General features: G+C 43.6%; 1 long non-coding RNA gene across 1 annotated transcript; it reads left to right on the forward strand.

The window, feature by feature from the left end:
• The first annotated feature begins 69 nt into the window (after positions 1-69).
• Positions 70-15,944, forward strand: LOC144605742 (uncharacterized). Its single transcript, XR_013548887.1, has 3 exons — positions 70-472; positions 2,571-2,665; positions 15,805-15,944. It is a non-coding gene; the product is annotated as an uncharacterized LOC144605742 (long non-coding RNA).
• Positions 15,945-16,376: the final 432 nt, after the last annotated feature.

Here is a 16,376-nt window from a genome sequence, read left to right on the forward strand (position 1 = left end):
ACGTGGCCGCGCGAGCGCGCCCCCGCCGCGCGCGACACTGACGAGCACGAGCAGTGGGCGGCGGGAAGGGAAGGGAAGGGACGGGCCCGCGTGCCGGCTCCAACCGCCGATCGGACCCGGCGGCAGAAAGAGAGGAGCCAACACCGGCACCGTCCTTCCACCGGCGTGTCCCCGCACCCGGCATCACTGCCCGCCTGTCCAAAGCAAGTGTGAGTTGCACCTGGCAAGTAAGCAAGCGGCTCTCGGGGAAGTGGTTTCCTCCATTAGTCTTGACTTTTTAAAAACAAAAATGTCCCATTCGTCTGTCCTTGCTGCTCACTTTCGGTCTGACATGGTTCGCCGAGCCACAATGTTTGGGCCGAATGACCCAGGCTGGCACCTGCCCGAAGACTCACTGGGACGTTGCTGAGGATGCCAGTGCAGCGCATATGTTAATTGCCGGCCGGCCAGAGGAGCTCAGCTGACAGTCCAGGTTCGTGGCCCGATCTACGTGTCCAGTGGTATGATTATTCGTTACTCTAACTTCAAGTCACCCTTACATCCCCCCTCTCTCCGTCCCTCCCCATCCCTAGTCGTTGTAAGTTTCACTGTCGTCCTGGTGAGTTTCATTGTATAACTCTTTTACACCTAGTACAGCCAACAATGGACTATTTCCCTGAACATTGTTATTTTTTGCATATCTTTCATTCATGTGTTCTATATCTCTCTGTATACTGTATATATCTCTCGTTTCCCTTTCCCCTGACTGTCTGAAGAAAGGGTTTAGACCTGAAATGTCACCTATTCCTTTTCTCCGGGGATGCTGTCTGACCTGCCGAGTTACTCCAGCTTTTTGTGTCTTTCTACGTGCAATGAAACTGTTTTTACATCGTAGACAGGTTCTGGTCTCTGACATTCCGCTTTTTGAACTGAACCTGTCACTTGGCCATTGCCGACAACACCAAACCTGTTTGACAGGGTGTTTGGAAGGCGAGCTGGAACTGGGGTTGTGGCAATTCATGTGGAAATTTGTAACTAAGTGTCAAGGGCCATGCTTCAGCCGACTTTTGAAATATAAGTTACCATTGTAAACGTTTGGAATAAGTGAAAATCATCAACAGATTTGTAATCTCGTGGAAAAAAAAGATTTTCAGTTTTCATTCCCTAAGCATGTCTGTCAAAAATGTCTGAGTACTTAATTACTTTTAAGGAATTAATACAATTACCATTACATTTCTCCCTTTCACTCCCAGACTTGCCCTTCAACACATCAAAAACTTTAAATTTAGAGGCCCCCATTGCCTCATAGCTACAATGAAGGTCCAGTCCTTTTACACCTCCATCCCTCGCCAGGAAGATGTCATGGCCCTCTGGTTCCTTCTTGCACACAGACCCAATCAGTTTACCTCAACTAATACACTTCACCTGACAGAACCTGTCCTCATCCTCGCCAACTTCTCTTTTGACTCCTCTCACATGTTTCAGGTTAAAGGTGTAGTTATAGGCCCCAGCTATGTCTGCCTTTTTGTTGGTTGCAGCAAACATTCCTTGTTCCAAATGTACATTGGCACCATTCCCCAACTTTTTCTCCAATGCCTGCATCGGGGCTGCGTCCTGCATCTGTATAGAACTATAGTATAAGAAAATAACTGCAGATGCTGGTACAAATCGATTTATTCACAAAATGCTGGAGTAACTCAACAGGTCAGGCAGCATCTCGGGAGAATCTGCGTCCTGCATTGTATAGAACTCATTGATTTCATTAACTTTACCACTAACTTTCACCCTGCCCTCAATTTCGCTTGGACTATCTCTGACACTTCTCTCCCCTTTCTAGATCTAAATCACAAGGGACAGACTATCGACTGACATCTACTACAAATCCACTGACTCTCCCAGTTATTCGGACTACAGTTGCTCCCACCTCTTGCAAAGACTCCTATTCCACACTCTCTATTTTTCCATCACTGCCACATCTGTTTCCAAGATGAGGCTTTTCACTTAAGGACATTGAGATGTCCTCTTTCTTTCATAAATGTGATTTCCCCCTGTTGTTATAAATGGATCCCTCACGTGTGCCTCCTCTGTGTCCCATAGTTCTGCTCTCGCTTCTGCCCCCCACACCCCCTCCCAAACGGAACAAGGGTAGAGTTCTTCTGGTCCCCGCCTTTCACCCCACCAACCTCCACATCTAACACATCTATCTCTGACATTTCCTTCACCTTCAACTCGATTCCCCCACCAGTCACATCATCCCAAACCCACCCCTTTCCACCTTATGTAGAGACCGTTCCCTCCACAATTCCTTGGCTCACTCATCCCTTTCCATCCAAACCACTATTTCTCCAGGTACTTTCCTGTGCAACCGCAGGAGATGTAACACTTATCTGTATACCTCCTCCCTCCCACCCATCCAGGAACCCCAGTAATACTTCCAGGTAAGTGCACCTCAAATAATCTCATCAACTCAATCCTGACTTGGCCTCTTTTACATCGGTGAGACAAAGCATAGACTCACATAAAATAAAATGTTAAACTTCTCTTTCCATTCCCATACTGACCTTCGTGTCCTGGACTTCCTCCATTGCCAGAGTGAGACAACACAGAAACTGGAAAAAACAGCACCTCGTATTCCGATTGGATAGCTGACAACCAACGGAACAAACATTGAATTCTCCAATTTTAGGTAAATAACCCAAACCCCACTACCTCTCTCTCATCTCATCTCATCTCCCCTCCCTCCCCTCCTCCCCCCCTCCCCTCCCCCCCTCCCCCCCTCCCCCCCTCCCCCCCTCCCCCCCCCCCCTCCCCCCCTCCCCCCCCTCCCCCTCCCCCTCCCCCCCTCCCCCTCCCCCCTCCCCCTCCCCCCCTCCCCTCCCCCCCTCCCCTCCCTCCCCTCCCTCCCCCTCCCCTCCCTCCCCCTCCCCCCCCCTCCCCCCCCTCCCCTCCCTCCCCCCTCCCCCCCTCCCCCCTCCCCCCTCCCCTCCTCCCCCTCCCTCCCTCCCTCCCCCCCTCCCCTCCCTCCCCCCCTCCCCCCCCTCCCCTCCCTCCCCCCCCTCCCCTCCCTCCCCCCCTCCCCTCCCTCCCTCCCCCCCTCCCCTCCCTCCCTCCCCCCTCTCCCCTCCCTCCCCCCTCCCTCCCCCCCTCTCCCTCCCTCCCTCCCCCCTCTCCCTCCCTCCCTCCCCCCCTCTCCCTCCCTCCCTCTCCCCCTCCTCCCCTCCCTCCCCCTCTTCCGTTCCCTGTGCCCCACCTGGACACAAATCCGTTTTCCTCTCCCCCTCTATTTGTACTCCTTCCTCTGGTTCATAATTTGCACTTCTTTTATCCGTATCTCGCGCCTTTTGTCTTTTTATCTCTAGCCTTTGTCCAACCATCTGCCTATCAATCCCCCCCCCCCCACCTGTATCCACCTATCACTTGATAGGCTTTGTCTCTGTCTTTTCCCCTCATCTCTTCCAACTTTCTCCGCCCTCCCCCACCCTACCACAATCTGAAGAAGGGTCCTGACCCGAAACATCGCCAAGATGTTAAGACTTGAACGTATGCAAATTCAGCCTTTTAAATGTTATATTTACTGGTTTGGACTGTTTTAATTCTTTGTGGCCCAGGAGATTAAATAGTAAGGTTTTTGCTTCCTAATGACTAAATCCTGTCTAAGTATTAGCTGCTTAAGGCACTCAAATAAATGGAAACATTGGTTTAAACTATGTGACTAAAGGGGATTCCGTGACATCAATCCAACTAAGCTTTAAAGACTGGCTCAGTTCTCTTAAATCACACATTCATTACAATTTTAAGATTATCTTGTTTGGTACAAAGTAAACTTAGAACAAGGATGGTCTCAGGGAGTATCTTTCTGCCATAGTACTGTCGCATAAAATGTGGTCTAAAATTTACTGTTGTAAAGTCTATGAAATATGGATTTCTGAGCAGTAATTTCAAGAGTATATTTTGCCCATTTTTTTTAACAGTGTTTCATTAACCATTTTCCAGTGTGAACATTATGCAATACCTTAGCTTTATTGTGGAGTATCACACATTGTTCTTTGACAATTAATTGTTTTTATGTTCTATTGATGCTCCACTTTACAAAAAGGACCTGAAGGGGAAAATAGTTGTGATGTCAGATGACATGAAAAAGACTCTGATTCTGGAAGCATGTAACTCAGCTGCACACATCTAGTTCTAGTCTTGTTCATCCAGTTGTGGTCAAAGAATTTCCTTCAGCGGATTCTCTAATTACTCAAAAATTTAACAACTTTGCAGTCTCGCAGTTATCTAACTTTGGCCACTTCTATCTTGTCTGAGACTGCCCCTCAGCAATATCATTCAAAACCACTGCCTTTTTCAACCCCTCCACTCTCTCTCTGCTGCTGGGTTTCTCATTCAACATTACAAAGGGCAGACTTTACCTCTAGTTAACCATTAAATAGAATCAAATCCATTGTAATCATCCTCTTCCACAGCTCATTCTGTATTAATAATTCTGGTTATATACATAGAGAATTTAAATAAAAATATATTTTAAAAAGAGTGTTTGTGACATGCAGATGTACTGTAAAAGAAGACCAACCTTTCAACCTCTCCCGACCTTTACAGCATTATCAGAGACTGATGGGGAATAAATAATCTGGGGGTGGGGGAGAAACATGAAGCAAGGGCTCTGCATCAGGGACTGGGTTTGCAGTGCATTGAGCCACTTAGCTGTTTATCGTTTGTGGGGAGAGAGAGAGAAATGATGGTTGCGATTTCTTATTTGTACAGCTGCATTACCAAGTCTAAGTTGCAACCACCACATTTGTCAAACAAGTTGGAAATGCAAACATTATTGTTAACTTGATATGCTATGCATTTAAAATAATGTATTTTTAAAAACCAGTGACTTGATACTGCCTCAGCTTTCACAGTATTCACAGCTTGAGCAATTCTGTTTAAATATGAGCTGAGTTCCTGACCTCATCTTCTTTCTACCACAACTGCCTATTTCCATCTTGGTAAATTAGTTTGTTTCCACCCCAGCTTCAATTGGTTTACAGCATAAATCCTTATCTGTGCCTTACTTCCGGCAGTAATCATTCAAGTTCCCTTCTTGAAGACTTCTCATTGAAAAATATAGCCCTCCTTAAATACCACTGATATCCTAATTTGTGGCAAATTCTGTCAGCCCATCACCTGTTCATTATTCACACACGACTATTGGTTTGCCAGTGCCTTAAGTAAATAATTTCATCTTTGTGGCCTCACTCCTTTACTTCTCCATAACCTTTTCCAGTGATATAATCTGAGTTCCTCAAGTTCTGGCTTATGCTATATGCCTCTCATCCTCCATACTACCGTTGATAGCTCTGCATCTAGCTATGGGCACTCTGCTCTGGAATTCATATCATATCATATATATACAGCCGGAAACAGGCCTTTTCGGCCCTCCAAGTCCGTGCCGCCCAGCGATCCCCGTACATTAACACTATCCTACACCCACTAGGGACAATTTTTACATTTTACCCAGCCAATTAACCTACATACCTGTACGTCTTTGGAGTGTGGGAGGAAACCGAAGATCTCGGAGAAAACCCACGCAGGTCACGGGGAGAACGTACAAACTCTTTACAGTGCAGCACCCGTAGTCAGGATCGAACCTGAGTCTCCGGCGCTGCATTCGCTGTAAAGCAGCAACTCTACCGCTGCGCTACCGTGCCGCTACCGTTCCTCCCATAACCTCTTTTCAGATGCTTCTTAAAATAATTCTCTTAGAATTAGCTTCTGCACATCAACTTTAATGGTTACTTATTTGCTTTGTCAAGTTTTCTTTCTGTCTGATTATTCATTGGCAACATTATTTCTTCAGTGGTATCACATGTGAATGTAAGATAGGTGTTTTAATTGATCTGGTGCTTTTTACATTCACTTTTTTAAAGATCTGGACATTAATGGCCAACATTTATTGCTCGTCTAATTGCCCCTGAGAAGGTGGTGGTCAGCCACCACCTTAACTGCTGTTGATGAAGATATTCCCATATTTGGGTAAGGAATTCCAAGAATTAAACCGAAAGACCTTGAAGGAAGGGTGATCATTTCCAAATCAGGATAGTGTGCACATAATGCAGAGGGTAACCTGCAGGTAGTGGCATTCCTGTGAAACTTCCTGATGGTAGAGGTTGTGGATTTGGGAAGTACTGTTAGCTTGGCTCGGGTGATTAATTGCAGTGTAATTTGTGGAGATGGGGCACATTTTAGCCACTGTGTGTCAGTAGTCAAAGGAATTATTTTTTAAGGAGATGGGTGGCATGCCAATTTAGCTGGCTGCTTCGTTGAAATTCTTGAAATTTGCATGTGCTACTGTCATCAAGGCAAGTGGTGGGGTTCCTCCGCTTTCCTTGATGTACCTTGTCAATGGTGGTACTATCTGCAGGTGAGTCCTTTGTTGCAAACTGTACTAATGTGACTTTCCAGTTGAGGTTTTATTCAATGGTGGCCCCTAGGATGTTGAGAAGGGCAGTGTTAATGCCATTGAATATTAAAGGCACTTGCATGTTGTTTTAACTAAAGGTAGTTATTAGACTCTCTGGTGATGGTCATTACTTGATGCTTTGGTACAAATGCTATTTCCTGCTTATCGATCCTTCCCTGAACATTCTTTGGATTTTGTATCTAGGAACAAGAGATATGCCAAAGTAGTTCGGGAAATAAATGATTTTACAATGAGTACAGCATTAGCCATCAGTTTCTTGCTGCTAGTTTCTATCAGTTGAGCATTCTAGACATTTGCAGTTTTATCTAATTTGCCTTCTAGGGATGAACCATAAGAAAATAAATACATTGTTTACTATGGGGATTTTTTTCTTCCTTTTTAATCACTGATCAACAAAAGCAATGCACTGCTGAACTGAGCCTTTCCAAAGTTCAGATTTAATTAGTTTTATACATGATGTTACTGGGATATCTATGCCTCATGCCATCTTCCATCTAAACGAAATAAGCCGATGTGATCAAAAGACCAAAATTGTACAGCTGAAATTTCCTGACCTGAAACTTCCTGAAATTTCCTGACCTGAAACTCTCAGAAGGCTTTCTCTTTATGGCAATGATCCACAAATTTATGTCGAGGGTTGGGAAAAGATTAATTTATTCTAATATATGACACCCAATTTCCACCACTTCAAGGATTTACTTGTGGAAAGAAAATTCTTAGCTTGATGGTTTTCACTGATTGCCAAGTGATTTTCTGGTGTCCTCAAACCTTTTACAGGAAAGCATTGTTATGGCCCTCTATCTGGCCTGACTACACTCAATAGCGGTGAAACATGTGAGACCTGTTCACTTACCAGCACACCTTCTGTCCCTTCAAATGGGAGTGGTACAACTTTGGAGATGTATGTTCTTACAGTGCAGGTAAACAAAACTGCTGACATTGAATTCCTCTGTACTACTCTTCAGCAGTTGTTCATGCACAAACACATGAACACCTTCTAACACTTGTAAATGATAGATTGTGGTATAAATAATTTAAATGTCCATACCAGTATACCAATCAAAGACTTCTGTCCACGAAAATTGTCTTCAGCAGGAAAACCCCTTCTTCCTATGAACAGTATATGCACAAAAATGTTGATATTTGATTTTTCAGGACAAACAATAAAACTATTCACCATTGACAAAGTACTAGACATAATAGTCTTAATACCAGACGCTTCAAATTTCACAAGGGTCCATTGGCATGGAGAGGCCTGTTGGGAGCGGCCATATTGAGGTGAAGTGCTGTGTTGAGGAAAAGTGCAACTTGAAGCTTTGGTGAAGAGGTTTTGGTGAGAAGCACCGGTGGAGACAAGTGCTGACCTGTCAAGCCCAGAGCAGCAACAAGCGGGAAGTCAAAATACATGTTTGATTCACATAAAGGAGGCATGCAGGATCACGCAATGTTCTGCAGATGCATGATGTGGCATCTGGTGGACCCGTTGGTGGTTCCTGGTGACCACATCTGCTGCAAGTGTTGGTTGATTGAAGATCTTAGATCACATTTGGAGAATTGTGAGCAGTTTTGGGCCTCATATCTGAGGAAGGATGTGCTGGTGTTGGAGAAGGTCCAGAGGAGGTTTTCCCCCCAGGAGAATGATCCCGGGGATGACTGGGTTAACATATACTGTACTCGTTGGAGTTTAGAAGGATGAGGGAAACTTACTGGATTTGAAACTTACCGAATTTGAAAGACCTGGTTGGAGTGGATGTGGAGAGGATGGGGGAGAGTCTCAAACCAGAGGGCATAACCTCAGAATAAAAAGATGTACCTTTAGAAAGGAGATGGAGGAATTTCTTTTGTCAATGGGTGGTGAACCTATGGAATTTGTTGCCACAGACGGCTGTGGAGGCCGTCATTGGGTTTGTTTAGAGATACAGCGTGGAAACAGGCCCTTTTGTCCCACTGGGTCCACGTCGACCAACAATTCCCGCACATTAACACTATCCTATACCCACTAGGGACAATTTTTACATTTATCAAGCCAATTAACCTATAAATCTGTACGTCTTTGGAGTGTGGGAGGAAACCGAAGATCTTGGAGAAAACCCACGCAGGTCACGGGGAGAACGTACAAACTCCGTACATATAGCACCCGTAGTCGGGATCGAACCTGGGTCATCGGCGCTGCATTCGCTGTAAGGCACCAACTCTACTGCTGCGCCAACATGCCGCAGTAGAGTTGGTGCCTTATTTTTAAGGCAGAGATTGAGATACTTGATTGGTTGGGTGTTAAGGGTTATGGGGAGAAGGCAGGAGAATGGGGTTGTGAGAGATAGATCAGCCATGATTGAATGGCGGAATAGACTCGCTGGGCCGAATGGCCTATGTCTGCTCCAATGATATATAAACATGAATTTATGAACCTTATTTATACATAAGGCATATAAATAGAGCTAACTTGTTCAAGGTACTCCAGAACTTCCATTCCTGTAGAAGCAGAAAATAATAACATTTTGCTTCATATCCATCGTATTGCTTTCACATCATGTAGCCGGTATCTCAGTCACTTTGGAGGCTAACGGTATAGTATGAAGCAGAAGTCGTTAAAGAGACTAAGGGCATGCGAGGTATCTTAGACATGTCAGGAGAGGTTGGACCAGGGGGAATAGGATGGAGTCGAGATACGTGGAAATCATTTCCGTGGGAAGGAGCAGGCAAAAACAATGGGTCTACCAGGGCAGTTGTGTTTGTGGACATGGTGGATCAGATTCCAACATTGGAGGTAATGTCTGCCAAGTGTGGCCTAGAAAAGTTCTTGTAATATTTCTTAAATTCCAGTGCATTTTTCCAATTCAATATAGATGCTCTCTACTCATTTAAAAAAATAAAATATGTTAATGCAATTGAGAACAGATTTAAAATTGCTGCACTTCTTGCCAGATTTGATTTTAAAAAATTGCACCCAGATTGCTGATTTTAACCAAGGTTGATTGTTTTGATTTATTTATTCATTCTTGGGAATGTTTAACAAGAGACCGAGCCAAGCATTTAATAAATGACTACAGATTAGAAATTCTCAAGCTGTTATGAACAACCTTTACTTGATCCGAGAGATAACAATAACTTAATATAACAGCTGACACTGCAACTTCTGATACTCTTTTTCACTCTAAATTACAAGCTTTCCCCAACGTATTCATGCTACCTGAATCCAGATGTCAACATCTTGTAGCTGACCAGGTCATACTTTGCTAAATGCATTTTAGTCTTGGTGGTTAATCTGTTGATGCCTTCTGGTTGCTCACCAGTTACCCATCTCTGTCTTTGTGGCTGTGGATGTGCTTTTTTGAGGGCAAACATTGTTCCACAGTTTCTCGTCCTTCACTCAGTTTAGATTTCTTACAGTTATTGTTTGCATTACACCTTTTGACATAGGCCACAAACTTGCTCATTCAATTTGAAGGGGTCAGACAGCCAAAAGCATACAATCATTTAATTCTCGTTTATCTTGTGACAGCCTTGCAATTGTTACTACTGTTTTCAATAGATGATTGATCTACAATTACGTTAGACTTCATGTAATGCTCTTTAAAAAAAAAAGATTTGCTTATCACTAAGCCACTTCAGTACTTACAATATGCTAGAATAAGATGTTTGGTCAGCTTTTTCATCTGCAGGCTACAAATCTTTTTTTAACATAGGCCTGTATGACTCCTTTAAAGTTGGTATAGTCAAATCCATACTTGGTGCCGGTTCAAACACATTTGGATTGCTGCCAAGGAATCTACAACATCCATTTTTGAGGTGTGTTCCTTGTTTAGTTATTGCACCAAACCACTGCATTTTCTGCCCCCCCCTGCTGCTATTGGAATCTGGAGCCTCACAAAACTGGAATGCAACATGACTTTAACATGTTATACATGCAGAAAGGCTTCCCTTATTCCATCCCATATTTACCCTTTGAATCAATTGCAATAGAAAGTTTCTAGAGCCTTTCAAAACTGGCATACAACATGGCTTTATCATGATATACATGTAGACTTCCCTTGTTCTCTTCCATTATTCTCCATGCTGCTGTTCAGAAGGTTAGATTAAATGGGATTAGGATGAGCTGGATATCAAATCAAAATCAAACGAAGACTACGGGACCAATTTGCTGAAGACCTGCACTTGATCCGCCAAGGTCTGCTGGAGCTCCCAGTTGCAAGCTATTTTTACTTCCTTTCCCATTCTAATTCCAGCTTTTCTGACCCAGGTCTCCTCTACTGCCAGCGAGGCCACGTGCAAATCGGTAAAACAGAACCTTGTATTCTGCTTGGATACCCCAATGGTCAGAACATTGAAGTCTCCATTTGAATTGAATTGAATACATTTTATTGGCCAAGTGTGTATACATACAAGGAATTTGCCTTGGTGCTCTGCTCGCAAGTAACAACATGACATTCAGTAAACATTAAGAATAAAACATTATAGTTTAAACGTGTGAACAAAATAGAATACCAGAGGACAAGGAGACTACAGACTTTCGGTTATTGAGTAGAGCTACTGCTTGTGGAAAAAAGCTGTTTTTATGTCTGGCTGTGGCGGCTTTGACAGTCCGGAGTCACCTTCCAGAGGGAAGTGCTTCAAAGCATTTCTGGCCAGGGTGAGAGGGGTCAGATGATCTTACCCGCTCGCCTCCTCCTGGCCCTTGCAGTGTACAGTTCGTCAATGGGTGGAAGGTTGCAGCCAACAACCTTCTTCGAACGATGCGCTGCAGCCAATAGACAATAGGTGCAGGAGGAGGCCATTCGGCCCTTTGAGCCAGCACCGCCATTCAATGTGATCATAGCTGATCATTCTCAATCAGTACCCCGTTCCTGCTTTCTCCCCATACCCCCTGACTCCGCTATCCTTAAGAGCTATATCCAGCTCTCTCTTGAATGCATTCAAAGAATTGGCCTCCACTGCCTTCTGAGGCAGAGAATTCCACAGATTCACAACTCTCTGACTGAAAAAGTTTTTCCTCATCTCAGTTCTAAATGGCCTACCCCTTATTCTTAAACTGTGGCCCCTTGTTCTGGACTCCCCCAACATTGGGAACATGTTTCCTGCCTCTAACGTGTCCAACCCCTTAATAATCTTATACGTTTCGAATAAGATCTCCTCTCATCCTTCTAAATTCCAGTGTATACAAGCCTAGTCGCTCCAGTCTTTCAACATATGATAGTCCCGCCATTCTGGGAATTAACCTAGTAAACCTACGCTGCACGTCCTCAATAGCAAGAATATCCTTTCTCAAATTTGGGGACCAAAACTGCACACAGTACTCCAGGTGCAGTCTCACTAGGGCCCTGTACAACTGCAGAAGGACCTCTTTGCCCCTATACTCAACTCCTCTTGTTATGAAGGCCAACATTCCATTGGCTTTCTTCACTGCCTGCTGTACCTGCATGCTTCCTTTCAGTGGCTGATGCACTAGGACACCCAGATCTCGTTGTACGTCCCCTGTTCCTAACTTGACACCATTTCAGATAATACTCTGCCTTCCTATTCTTACCACCAAAGTGGATAACCTCACACTTATCCACATTAAACTGCATCTGCCATGCATCCGCTCACTCACACAACCTGTCCAAGTCACCCTGCAACCTCATAGCATCTTCCTCACAGTTCACACTACCACCCAGGTTTGTATCATCAGCAAATTTGCTAATGGTACTTTTAATCCCTTCATCCAAGTCATTAATGTATATTGTAAATAGCTGCGGTTCCAGCACCGAGCCTTGCGGTACTCCACTGGTCACTGCCTGCCATTCCGAAAGGGACCCATTTATCCCCACTCTTTGCTTTCTGTCTGTCAACCAATTTTCTATCCATGTCAGTACCCTACCTCCAATACCATGAGCTCTAATTTTGCCCACTACCTCCTATGTGGAACCTTGTCAAAGGCTTTCTGAAAGTCAAGGTACACCACATCCACCGGCTCTTCCCTGTCAATTTTCCTGGTTCCATCCTCAAAGAATTCCAGAAGATTAGTCAAGCATGATTTCCCCTTCATAAATCCATGCTGACTCGGAACAATCCTGTTACTACTATCCAAATGCTCCGCAATTTCATCTTTTATAATTGACTCCAGCATCTTCCCCACCACTGATGTCAGACTAACTGGTCTATAATTTCCCGTTTTCTCTCTCCCTCCTTTCTTAAAAAGCCTTTGGATTTCAAGTAAAAACCCCAACCAACCACGTTCTCTTTCTCCCCTTTCACTGTCACCCTGTTTCTTTCTCTTCCTTTAACTCATCTCCCACTATTCTCCACTTAGTTCCCCACTTCCCCTTTCTTCCTTCCTCCCTGACTCCTTCCACCTATATCCCTCAGTGTAGCTTTATATTTCACGCATCTTCTTTCATTATTTGACATCCTTTTATCTCCATTTCACCTTTTGCTTTTGTTACTAACTCCATCCATCTGCCAATCATCCCTGTATTCATCTATCACTTCACCTGTATCCATCTATCACATGCCAGGCTTCACCCTACCCCAACCTCTTTGCCAGCTTTCTGACCCCTGACTCCATCAGTTTGTAAAGGGTTCCCAACCCAAAACGGTGTCTGCTGATTTCCCTCTGCAGATGCTGCCTGACCCACTGGGTTCCTCCGGGACTTGGTTTTTGTTCAAGATTCCCAGATCAGCACCCTCTTATCTTCTGGATACAACGTTGCCTGCTGGAATGAGGATACAATATTGGCTTGGTGGAAGGTATCAATGGGTGGTAATGGAGCAGTGTTTTCAATTTGGAGTTCTGTAGCCAGGTATGTGCTGCAGGAATTGGTGCTGGTTCTCTGTTGTTTGCCATATATATTAAAGAATTGGATGAGATTGTAGGTGGCATGATTAGTTTGTGGATGACACCAAACTTAGTGGTGTTGTGAAGGTTGTCTTCGGTTACAATAGGATCTAGATGAAGTAGGAAAATTATCAATGGAATGCCAGAAGGAATTTAACTCAGACACATGGAAAGGGATGCATTTTGATAAATTAAACCAGGCCAGGACATATCCAGTGAAAAGCAAGTCCTGTGGGATGTTATAGAACTAAGAGATCTTGGGGTACAAGAACATAGTTCCCTGAAAGTGGGGATACAAGTAGACAGGATGGTGAAGGAAACATATGTCATGTTTGCCTTCATCAGCTGGGGAATAGAGTACAAGTGTTGGTTTGTTATGTTGCAGCTGTTTAAGTCATTGGTGAGATTACACCTGGAATACTGTGTGTGGTTCGTGTTCCTATACTATTAAAAGTATGTGATTAAGCCGATCAGTATGTATAAATATTCCCAAATATGTTGCCAGAACTGGAGGACTTAACATAAGGAGAGACTGGATAGGCTGTGACTATTTTCCCTGGGGCAAAGGAGGCTGCAGGGTGACTATAAAGAAGTTTATAAAGTCAAGAGGGACATAGATAAGGCAGATGGTCAGGTTGAGGAAGTCTAAAACTAGAAACCACAGCTTTAAGGTGAGTGGGGGAAACATTTAAAGTGGACTGAGCCACAACTTTTTCCACACAGTGTGTGGTGAGTAAATGGTTAATGAGTTGCCAGAGAAAATACTGGGTAGAAGTAAAATGTTTAAATTACATTTGGACAGGTACACGGAGAGGAAAGATGCAGTAGGATATGGGCCAAAAGCAGGCAAAGTGATGAACTTGGGTAGGACCAAAGATACTAGAGGAGCAAGATGAACCACTCCGTCGAAATCGCCTATACTGAAGTGTAGTACGCAAAGGAGCGTAACGTCCGCTATGTTAGTAAGCAAAACCTGCCGTTCGCTATGCCTCTCGTGGTGTAATCAGTATTTTGGGGGAACAGTATGTGTGATGATACCATAAAAATGCAGAATATATCTCATCTATCAATTCACAGATGTTTGTTATTTTTCTTTTTGAATGTTTGCCTACTAAAATGGCGCCTTGACATACTACAGTTTTTAGGGTCGAGTGGTCTATCTTGCTCTGCTCTATTATCTTTGGGTAGGACCTTGGGCAGCATGGACGCATTGGGCTTGAAGACTGTGTCTGTGCTATATAACTCCAGCATCTGCAGTTTTATTGGATTCCTGCTCTAACACATTCCTGCCCAATGCATCCAAAAATATTTTTGTGCAATATCAATTATTGCAGAGGTTACCCAGGTTCTGTACCCAATCTCTAACATTACATGTATTCTACCTCTTAAACGAGCTAATCATTTAAAAAATACTGAATTCTGCCTGATCTTAGTTTCCAGAGGCATTTGTCTATTCCCACCTGCAGGCTGAAACAATTCACCTCGTTATTTGATAGGATCCAAACTGTGCTCAATTGAGGCAGTGCCATCCAATGGCATATGCCTTGCAACAAGCAGAGGATGAAAAACAGGACTTTAGTTCATATACATTATTATAGAAAATCACAGAAAGGATTGTGACCTACTTTATAAAAAAACGATCTTAAGATAAACAAATGTGCGAAGAATCCTCCTGCGAATCACTGAACACAAAGTGAAAAACTGATTGTGCATGTTTTTTCCTTAACGATATAGCAGCATGTCAGACATGTTCTTGCACCAGTGATCCCCAAGCTCCAGATCCGGATTCATAATCAGTGGTCACATCCCATCTTGGAAACTGCAGATGATGGAGACCAGAATAAAAATAACAAACTGCAAGAAGAATTCAGTGGGTCAGGCAACACCCGTGAAGGGCAATGAGCAGATGCTACATTGGGTTGGGACCCTTCTTCAGATTCAAGACACCTACTTCAAGACTCCATCTGAATCAGGGTCCAGACGTGAAACATTGACTATCCATTTCCCATAACAGGTGCTGCCTGACCAGGCCATTTGTTTTTTTTTAAATCGCATTGCAACTTGGCAGCAGAGTTGAAATTCAATGAATTAATTTGGGATTAAAAGCTATCAGGCAAAGGCAAACAATAAACTGCTAAACAGTCACAAAAAATAAATTCAGTCCTGGCGAGGGAAAGAAAACTGTCATCCTAGTATTGTATGGCCTTTTTGCGCCATCAGATTCATAGCAATGTGGTTCACTCTTAACCTTCCTTTGAATTACCCCAAAATACTCAAATCAAGGGTAATTATCGATTGTCCCTACTAATGGCACAAATTTCATGAATGAATAAAAATGTCTTGCTTATATTCAGTGACTTGCCTATTGAAATATTGTTTCCCACCACTGTTACACATACTGCAAACTTATTTTCCATCCCTCCTGTAATAATATCATTACAGCAAACTGTCAAAATAAAAGGAAGCTGTGACTATTTTCCATTTCACAAATGGGAGCTTTTTCTGTGCTCTAAAGGAGTGTGTTTTGCATCTTTCAATTTAGAAATCAGTGAAGAAAGAAAAAAAGAGGCCTGTGTCTCATTTTGATGCAGAAGAATAAAGTACAATGACGTAGCACATGTTATATGTGTTAATTTATCTTGCACATCTCTTTGCCAATACTTTGGCAGCTGCATGCATGACATACAGGCAAGTACTTTTAAGATGTAATCTAATATACAGTTTTGTATCTGCTAAAATAGATACATAAACATCTAAAAAATAGATTTAATTTGAATTGTTAGGAAGGTTATAAACTTATTTATTTCATTTCGCATTGGTGTTGTATTTATCTGTTTATTCCATTTATTTCATGTCTAGCTCAGCCACCGTCGTCTCTTTGGTGCTAATGGAAGGTTTCATTGAAATTGGTGTTATATTTTTTAAGTTTTCACATTTTAATTTTTTAATCTATCTCCTAAGGAGGGAGGGGGGGATGGAGGGAAGGGAAGGTGGGGAAGAAGGGAGGGAAGAGGGGGGGTAAGGATGGAGGGGGGGAGGAGGGCCCGGGGGATAAGGGGGATGGTGGGGAGGGAGGGGGATGGGGAGGGAGGGGGACTGGGGGGGAGGGGGACT

The sequence above is a fragment of the Rhinoraja longicauda genome, chromosome 2 (genome assembly GCF_053455715.1).
Source record: "Rhinoraja longicauda isolate Sanriku21f chromosome 2, sRhiLon1.1, whole genome shotgun sequence".
NCBI lineage: Eukaryota > Metazoa > Chordata > Chondrichthyes > Rajiformes > Arhynchobatidae > Rhinoraja > Rhinoraja longicauda.